Below are 10015 nucleotides of genomic sequence, written 5' to 3'. Positions count from 1 at the left end.
CTTAACAGATACATACATTAACCATTCTTAGCCGCCCCTCACCAGGGCCCTGAGGGGTAGGAAGGATGAAATGTGGACACAAGCACTCCCATAGACAGAATTCTCCAATTATAAAAATTCATAATGTGACCTTTACCACATCTTGGAAGATAGCTGAGATTTTAATCTGTGAACCCACCTCTGAAAACCACAACAAAAATCAATAAGAAATGATCGAATGTAAAATATACAAATTTCTCAGTATGAGAACTTCCACAAAACAGGGAGAATGACAACTAAAACAATTTTTCTTAAAAAAGAACACTCCCCTTACCTTGTCCTTGCTACCCAACACTCAAAAACAAATCTGTACAAAACCACAAACACAGAAAAGGACCTTAGAGGATGTTACGACGCAAAGCCTTCAGACCTAACCTAAACTGCTCTCCTCACCGACACCCTCCCCCGATAGAGCTGAGGGTTCCCAGGTCGACTGGGGAAAGTGAGTGGTCTCAGACCATCACCCCTGCTGTGCTACAGATGGTCCACGGTCACTCGCTGTCAAACTTAACAGAATTGACTTGGACAGAGATGGAGCCTCCCCGGTAACTGCCCCGCTTCTTCTTGGTTTTCTCGTGCCGGAAGGATTTGCCTTTGGTGAACTTCAGAACTTGATTGGCTCACTCCCCCCAGTCTCCGGTTGCACCCCGCTTGGCGTCAAAGGACTTTGACGCAAAGGACTTTGGCGTCTGCCACTCGAGCATCCACCTCAATCTCCTCCTCCCTGACCCTTCGGAACGGGGAGGATCCCCTTCGTTCTCCTTTCTTCCTTTTAGGAAACGTGTTGGGGGTCTGGGGCTTTATCTTCTTGGCTGGAGGAGTCTCTGCCTCCTTAGCAGCCTCATTCTGCTTCCACTTCTTTCCTGAACCTGGCTTAGCAACTGCCACTGCTGCCTTTTTCTTGCCCCCCTCCTCCTCGTTGCCGTCCTTGTCTGCTTTTCCATTCTGGGAAGTCAGTGCAGAGGTGCCATTGGCCTTGGCGGTTTGTGGTCTTGGAGTGCCCTTGGCCTTGGGCTTCTCCTCTTCCTCCTGCTCACCGGAGTCCTCAGAGGAAGAAGTGCTGCTGCCCTCGGCCTTCGCTTTCTTCACAGAGGCTGGTTTGGAAGGGGCTACAGTTCCCCCTGCCTTCTGTGGCTTCTTTTTGGCTGGGGGTTTAGGCGTCTTCTCTTGCTCGTCTTCCTCGCTGCTGGAGCTGTCTGAATCAGAGCTGCTGTCCCCACCACCCCGAGAGGCCTGCCTGGCAGGCAAAGACGGAGCTGCTTTGGCCATCAGCTTGGACTTAGGGGTGGCTACAGTCCTCTTCGTCTTCTCCTCCTCACTAGCACTGCTCTCCTCCTCGCTGGGGGAGCTATCAGCCTTTCTGGCCAGTGGCTGCAGGCTGCTTGGGCGTCGTAGCTGGCTTAACCGCAGACTGCTTGGGAGGGGCAGCCGGCTTACCCGAGGAATTCTGGGTGGTACTGGCTGGCTTGGCAGGAGCTTCATCCTCAGAACTGTCGGAGTCTGCGCTGTCTGAAGAGCTCTCTGCTGCCTTCTTTGCTGGAGCTGGTTTAGTAGTTGCTCTGGAGATGACTGCCTCAGCTGGAGGCCTCTTTTCTTCCTCAAAACTTGAATCAGGCTCGTCGCTGCTGTCCTCACTGTTCTCCACAGGCTGCTTCTCTGCAGCTTTCGTGGGAGCCTGAATTTCCAGGGACTTCTTGGGTGGGGGAACAGAGGGCGGGGGAACTGAACTATAGGGACCTGGTTTTTTCTTCTGCTCTTCCTCCTCCTCCTCCTCACTGGAGCAGTCCTCACTGCTGGAACTCTTTTGGGCAGGAGCGACAGCTGCTTCCACTGGGGCCTTGGCCACAGCTTGCGTTTTAGGTACAGTCTCCTTAGATACGGCTGCTGCCTTCCGCTCCTCTGAGTCATCATCACTGCTGCTGCTGCGGTTACCACCAGCTGCTTTGCCACTGACTGCTTTAGGTGCGGGGTGAGCTGGTGTGCCTGGTTTGGCTAGGGCTTTAGCCTGAGCTTTAGCTGCCACGGGTGCTGTCTTTGGCTTCTGGTTCTTTGGCACCTCATCCTCTGAGCTTAAGTCAGAATCAGGATCAGAGCTCTTGGCCTTCTTAGGAGGAGCTTTGACTGTCTTGGCTTGGGGCTTCACTCCCTTCTGGACAGGCTTTTTCTTTTTGTCCTCCTCCTCATCATCACTGGATTCTTCACTGCTGCTGCTGCTCTCTGATGCCTTGACTGCAGCCTTTCCAGGGTGCTGAAGCAGACCGGCCTGCTTGGCAGGTACAGCAGCTTTCTTAGCGGGAGGCCCTTGGGCTTTTTCCTCCTCACTGCTGTCCTCACTGCTGTCACTGGATGAAGTCTTCTTCTTAGCCTTCTTAGTCACTGGTCCATTTGCCTGTAACTTCCGCTTTGGGGCCTTGGTGGACTTGAGCCACAAACTATAGATGTCCAAGAGGGAAGAGGCGTTGGCATCCTGCTGGGTCCATGAAACAAACATCTACACAGGAGGATGTTTGCGGCAACGTGGTTTATAATTCCAAATCACTGGAAACCATCAGCGCCTGTTGCCTTGGCGAACTTGTTGGCCACGTCCGAGAGCTGGTTATCGCACAGAAAGCCGAGCACGAGGGGATACAGGTTGCTGGGAACCATGCAGCGCAAGCCGGCGTCCGCCATCCTCTCGGCAATACGCATCACTACCGTTCGGTCACATTTATTTTAATTAAAATTTCCTTTGTGTCAATTACTTAGAACTATACCCTCTCTCCCTAACCAGGCTGCTTATCACAAGGATGCTGTCTCCCTCTGTGCCTGCCTGTACCTCCCTCAGGTATCCTCTGCACAGATGCTGGTAGACTATGAAACTTTCACAAAATGAAGGCATAATCCAAATAACTGAGAGCATCCAAAGACCTATATTTTCTCATTTCTATTAAAGCGAATTTGATAATGTAAATTAATCTCCACAATCAACTTGATGTACCCTGCATCTGTAGAACACCTGAATAGACAACTAATTCATCCCAAATCGAGGCAGTGGCAGTGGACTTTGGGAGCAACGATATATATATTTTTCCTTTTTCTCTTTTTGTGAGTGTGTATGTGTATGCTTCTGTGCATGATTTTGTCTGTATAGCTTTGCTTTTACCATTTGTCCTAGGGTTCAGACTGTCCATTTTTTTGTTTTTTGTTTTTAGTATAGTTTTTAGTGCTTGTTATCATTGGTGGATTTCTTTTTTGATTTGGTTGCTCTCTTCTTTCTTTCTTTTTTTTTATTAACTTAAATTTTTTTAATAATTATTTTTTATTTTATTAACTTTATTTTATTTTTTCTTTCCTTCTTTCCTTTTTTCTCCCTTTTATTCTGAGCCATGTGGATGACAGGGTCTTGGTCCTCCGGCCGCGCGTGTCAGGCCTGTGCCTCTGAGGTGGGAGAACCAAGTTCAGGATATTGGTCCACCAGAGACCTCCCAGATCCACGTAATATCAAATGGCAAAAATCTCCCAGAGATCTCCATCTCAATGAGAAGACCCAGCTCCACCCAATGACCAGCAAGCTACAGGGCTGGAAACCCTATGCCAAACAACTGGCAAGACAGGAACACAACCCCACCCATTAGCAGAGAGGCCACCTAAAGTCATAATAAGTCCACAGACACCCCAAAAAACACCATTGGATGTGGACCTGCCCACCAGAAAGAGAAGATCCAGCCTCAACCACCAAAAAACAGGCACTAGTCCACTCCACCAGGAAGCCTACACAACCCACTGAACCAACCTTAGCCACTGGGGGCAGACATCAAGACAACGGGAACTACGAACCTGCAGCCTGCAAAAAGGAGACCCCAAACACAGTAAGTTAAGCAAAATGAGAAGACAGAAAAACACACAGCAGATGAAGGAGCAAGGTACAAACCGACTAGACCAAACAAATGAAGAGGAAATAGGCAGTCTACCTGAAAAAGAATCCAGAATAATGATAGTAAAGATGATCCAAAATGTTGGAAATAGAATGGAGAAAATACAAGAAATCTTTAACAACGACCTAGAAGAACTAACGAGCAAACAAACAATGATGAACAACACAATAAATGAAATTTTAAAATCTCTAGAAGGAATCAATAGCAGAATAACTGAGGCAGAAGAATGGATAAGTGACCTGGATGATAAAATACTGGAAATAACTACTGCAGAGCAGAATAAAGAAAAAAGAACAAAAAGAATTGAGGACAGTCTCAGAGACCTCTGGGACAACACTAAATACACCAACATTCGAATTATAGGGGTCCCAGAAGAAGAAGAGAAAAAGAAAGGGACTGAGAAAATTTTTGAAGAGATTATAGTTGAAAATTCCCCTAATATGGGAAACGAAATAGTCAAGTCCAGGAAGCGCAGAGATTTCCATACAGGATAAATCCAAAGAGAAACACGCCAAGACACATATTAATCAAACTATCAAAAAGTAAATACAAAGAAAAAATATTAAAAGCAGCAAGGGAAAGACAACAAATAACATAAAAGGGAATCCCCATAAGGTTAACAGCTGATCTTTCAGTAGAAACTCTGCAAGCTACAAGGGAGTGGCAGGACATATTTAAAGTGATGAAAGGGAAAAACCTACAACCAAGATTCTCTATCCAGCAAGGATCTCATTCAGATTTGATGGAGAAATTAAAACCTCTATAGGCAAGCAAAAGCTAAGAGAATTCAGCACCACCAAACCAGCTTTATAACAAATGCTAAAGGAACGCCCCTAGGCAGAAAACACAAGAGAAGGAAAAGACATACAATAACAAACCCAAAACAATTAAGAAAATGGTACTAGGAACATACATATCAATAACTACCTTAAATGTAAATGGATTAAATGCTCCAAGCAGAAGACACAGACTGGCTGAATAGATACAAAAACAAGACCCATATATATATGCTGTCTACAAGAGACCCACTTCAGACCTAGGGACACATATAGACTGAAAGTGAGGGGATGGAAAAGATATTCCATGCAAATGGAAATCAAAAGAAAGCCATAGTATCAATTCTCATATCAGACAAAATAGACTTTAAAACAAAGACTATTACAAGAGACAAAGAAGGACACTACATAATGATCAAGGATCAATCCAAGAAGATATAACGATTGTAAATATTTATGCACCCAACATAGGAGCACCTCAATATATAAGGCAAATGCTAACAGCCATAAAAGGGGAAATCGACAGTAACACAATCATAGTAGGGGACTTTAACACCCCACTTTCACCAATGGACAGATCACCCAAAATGAAAATAAATAAGGAAACACTAGCTTTAAGTGATACATTAAACAAGATGGACTAAATTGATATTTATAAGACATTCCATCCAAAAACAACAAAATTCACTTTCTTCTCAAGTGCTCATGGAACATTCTCCAGGATAGATCATATCTTGGGTCACAAATCAAGCCTTTGTAAAGTTAAGAAAATTGAAATCATATCAAGTATCTTTTCTTACCATAACACTATGAGACTAGATATCAATTACAGGAAAAAATCTGTAAAAAATACAACACATGGAAGTTAAACACTACACAACTTATTAACCAAGAGATCACTGAAGAGATCAAAGAGGAAATCAAAAAATACCTAGAAACAAATGACAATGAAAATACAATGACCCAAAGTCTATGGGATGGAGCAAAAGCAGTTCTAAGAGGAAAGTTTATAGCAATAAAATCCTACCTCAAGAAACAAGAATCATCTCAAATAAACAACCTAACCTTACACCTAAAGCAATTAGAGAAAGAAGAACAAAAAAACCCCAAAGTTAGCAGAAGGAAAGAAATCATAAAGATCAGATCAGAAATAAATGAAAAAGAAATGCAGGAAACAATGGCAAAGATCAATAAAACTAAAATCTGGCATTCTGAGAAGATAAACAAAATTGATAAACCATTAGCCAGACTTATCAACAAAGAAAGGGAGAAGACTCAATAGAATTAGAAATGAAAAAGGAGAACTAACAACTGGCACTGCAGAAATACAAAGGATCATGAGAGATTACTACAAGAAACTATATGCCATTACAATGGACAACCTGGAAGAACTAGACAAATTCTTAGAAAAGCACAACCTTCTGAGACTGAATCAGGAAGAAATAGAAAATATAAACAGACCAATCACAAGCACTGAAATTGAAACTGTGATTAAAAGCCTTCCAACAGGGCTTCACTGGTGGCTCAGTGTTTGAGAGTCCACCTGCCGATGCAGGGGACACAGGTTCGTGCCCTGGTCCGGGAAGATCCCACATGCCGTGGAGCGGCTAGGCCCGTGAGCCATGGCTGCTGAGCCTGCGTGTACGGAGGCTGTGCTCCACAACGGGAGAGGCCACAACAGTGAGAGGCCTGTGTACGCAAAAAAACCCAAAAAACCAAACAAAACAAAAAAACCCTTCCAACAAACGAAACCCCAGGACCAGATGGCTTCACAGGTGAATTCTATCAAACATTTAGGGAAGAACTAACACCTATCCTTCTCAAACTCTTCCAAAATATGGCACAGGGAGGAATACTCCCAAACTCATTTTACAAGGCCACCATCACCCTGATACCAAAACCAGACAAAGATGTAATAAAGAAAGAAAACTACAGGCCAATATCACTGATGAACATAGATGCAAAAATCCTCAACGAAATACTAACAAATAGAATCCAACAGCACATTAAAAGGATCATACATCATGATCAAGTGGGGTTTATCCCAGGAAAGCAAGGATTCTTCAATATATGCAAATCAATCAATGTGATACACCATATTAAGAAATTGAAAAATGAAAACCATATGATCATCTCAATAGATGCAGAGAAAGCTTTCGACAAAATTCAACACCCATTTATGATAAAAACCCTCCAAAGTAGGCATAGAGGGAACTTACCTCAACATAATAAAGGCCATATATGACAAACCCACAGCCAACATCATCCTCAATTGTGAAAAACTGAAACCATTTCGACTAAGATCAGGAACAAGACAAGATTGCCCACTCTCACCACTAATATTCAACATTGTTTTGGAAGTTTTAGCCACAGCAATCAAAGAAGAAAAAGAAATAAAAGGAATCCAAATCAGAAAAGAGGAAGTAAAGCTGTTGCTGTTTGCAGATGACATGATACTATACACAGCGAATCCTAAAGATGCTACCAGGAAACTACTAGGGCTAATCAAAGAATTTGGTAAAGTAGGATACAAAACTAATGCACAGAAATCTCTAGCATTCCTATACACTAATGATGAAAAATATGAAAGAGAAATTAAGGAAACACTACCATTTACCATTGCAACAAAAAGAATAAAATACATAGGCATAAACCTACCTAAGGAGACAAAACACATGTATGCAGAAAACTCTAAGACAGTGATGAAAGAAATTAAAGATGATACAAACAGATGGAGAGATATACCTTGTTCTTGGATTGGAAGAATCAACATTGCGAAAATGACTCTACTACCCAAAGCAATCTACAGTTTCCATGCAATCCCTATCAAACTACCACTGGCATTTTTCACAGAACTAGAATAAAAAATTTCACAATTTGTATGGAATACAAAAGACCCCAAATAGCCAAAGCAATCTTGAGAAAGAAAAACGGAACTGGAGGAATCAGGCTCCCTGACTTCAAACTATACTACAAATCTACAGTAATCAAGACAGTATGGTACTGGCACAAAAACAGATATATAGATCAATGGAACAGGATAGAAAGCCCAGAGATCAGCCCATGCACATGTGGTCACCTTATTTTTGATAAAGGAGGCAAGAATATACAATGGAGAAAAGACAGCCTCTTCAATAAGTGGTGCTGGGAAAACTGGACAGCTACATGTAAAAGAATGAAATTAGAACACTGTAAATTACCACACACAAAAATAAACTCAAAATGGATTAAAGATCTAACTGTAAGGCCAGACACTATCAAACTCTTAGAGGAAAACATAGGCAGAACACTCTATGACATAAGTCACAGCAAGATCCTTTTTGACCCATGACCTAGAGAATGGAAATAAAAACAAAAATAAACAAATGGGACCTAATGAAACTTAAAACCTTTTGCACAGCAAAGGAAACCATAAATAAGACCAAAAGACAACCCTCAGAATGGGAGAAAATATTTGCAAATGAAGCAACTGACAAAGGATTAATCTCCAAAATTTACAAGCAGCTCAATATCAAAAATCAAACAACCCAATCCCAAAATGGGCAGAAGACCTAAACAGACATTTCCCCAAAGAAGATATACAGATTGCCAACAAACACATGAATGAATGCCCAACATCATTAATCGTTAGAGAAATGCAAATCAAAACTACAATGAGGTATCACCTCACACCAGTCAGAATGGCCATCATCAAAAAATCCACAAACAGTAAATGCTGGAGAGGGTGTGGAGAAAGGGAACCCTCTTGCACTGTTGGTGGGAATGTAAATTGATACAGCCACTATGGAGAACAGTATGGAGGTTCCTTAAAAAACTAAAAATAGAACTACCGTACGACCCAGCAACCCCACTTCTGGGCATATACCCTGAGAAAACCACAATTCAAAAAGAGTCATGTACCAAAATGTTCATTGCAGCTCTATTTACAATAGCCAGGACATGGAAGCAACCTAAATGTCCATCGACAGATGAGTGGATAAAGAAGATGTGGCACATATATACAATGGATATTACTCAGCCATAAAAAGAAATGAAACTGAGTTATCTGTAGTGAGGTGGATGGACCTAGTGTCTGTCATACAGAGTGAAGTAAGTCAGAAAGAGAAAAACTAATACCATATGCTAACACATATATATGGAATCTTAAAAAAAAAAAAAATGGTCATGAAGAACCTAGGGGCAGGATGGGAATGAAGATGCAGACCTACTAGAGAATGGACTTGGGGACACGGGGAGTTTTTTGTTTTACAAAGTAAACTGTGATTTTATTGTGAAAATCTCATAGATGGAACATTAAATTGAATATTTATTCTGTCCATTTCATTTTATAATAATCTTACCACTTATTTTTGTACCGTGTATTTCAATTGCCTGTTTAGTGAAAATAAAGAAACCTATAGTTTTTGGCTTGTTTTAGCTTAAATTTTACCATTGAATTAAAGACCGCACCATGAAATGCGTTGCCAACAGCCACATCCCAGCCCCTAAGTAAAGAATGTTTTGGCTGCTAGTTCAACCCCAAGAAAACAATCTTTGACTTCTATCACCTTAAAATGCCAGTGTTACTAGCAAAAGATTTTTGTTCCCCACAATAAAAACCAACCCTAGGATCTTTAAGGTCCTAGTTAACAAAATTTTCACGTGTGCGAAGTTCGACTGAAATAAATATATTTCTCTCATTTATCCTTCCCACCCAGCATTCCTGTTTTCAGCTAATTTTAAGGGATATAATTTGTAAAATTAGGGCAAAGAGTAAATTTCCTGCTTTCTACTTCAATGCTTTAACTCTCCTCCAACCTACACAGTTGTGGAGGATAAAAGAGCTGACATCTGACGCCAAGCATGAAGAAACAATATTAGCACATGTTAGTCTAACCATCTGCCAATTAGGGAAGGGTAAGCTGGGACAAAGTGAGAGAGTGGCATGGACATATATACACTACCAAATGTAAAACGGAGAGCTAGTGGGAAGCAGCCGCAAAGCACAGGGAGATCAGCTCGGTGCTTTGTGACCACCTAGAGGGGTGGGATAGGGAGGGCAGGAGGGAGGGAGACGCAAGAGGGAGGAGATATAGGGATATATGTATATGTATAGCTGATTCACTCTGTTATAAAGCAGAAGCCTACACACCATTGTAAAGCAATTATCCTCCAATAAAATGTTAATAAATAAATAAAAAGAAGAAGTAAAGGGGAATTCTTCCACTTGGGGGAGAAGAAAAAGGAAAGAAAATAGTATCAGAGGGAAGATCCCAGAATCAGGAAATGGCATTGCTTCTAAAACAC

At 41.8% G+C, this 10015-nt stretch overlaps 1 pseudogene; it reads right to left on the bottom strand.

The window, feature by feature from the left end:
• Positions 1-502: 502 nt before the first annotated feature.
• On the bottom strand, positions 503-2530 carry LOC113632251 (nucleolar and coiled-body phosphoprotein 1 pseudogene; annotated as a pseudogene).
• Positions 2531-10015: the final 7485 nt, after the last annotated feature.

Source organism: Aethalodelphis obliquidens, unplaced genomic scaffold (genome assembly GCF_003676395.1).
Source record: "Aethalodelphis obliquidens isolate GAN/ISIS:26980383/991018 unplaced genomic scaffold, ASM367639v1 scaffold36, whole genome shotgun sequence".
NCBI classification, from domain to species: Eukaryota; Metazoa; Chordata; class Mammalia; order Artiodactyla; family Delphinidae; genus Aethalodelphis; species Aethalodelphis obliquidens.
Note: the sequence above shows the minus strand (reverse complement) of the source record. Positions and strands in the feature narration are given on the sequence as shown.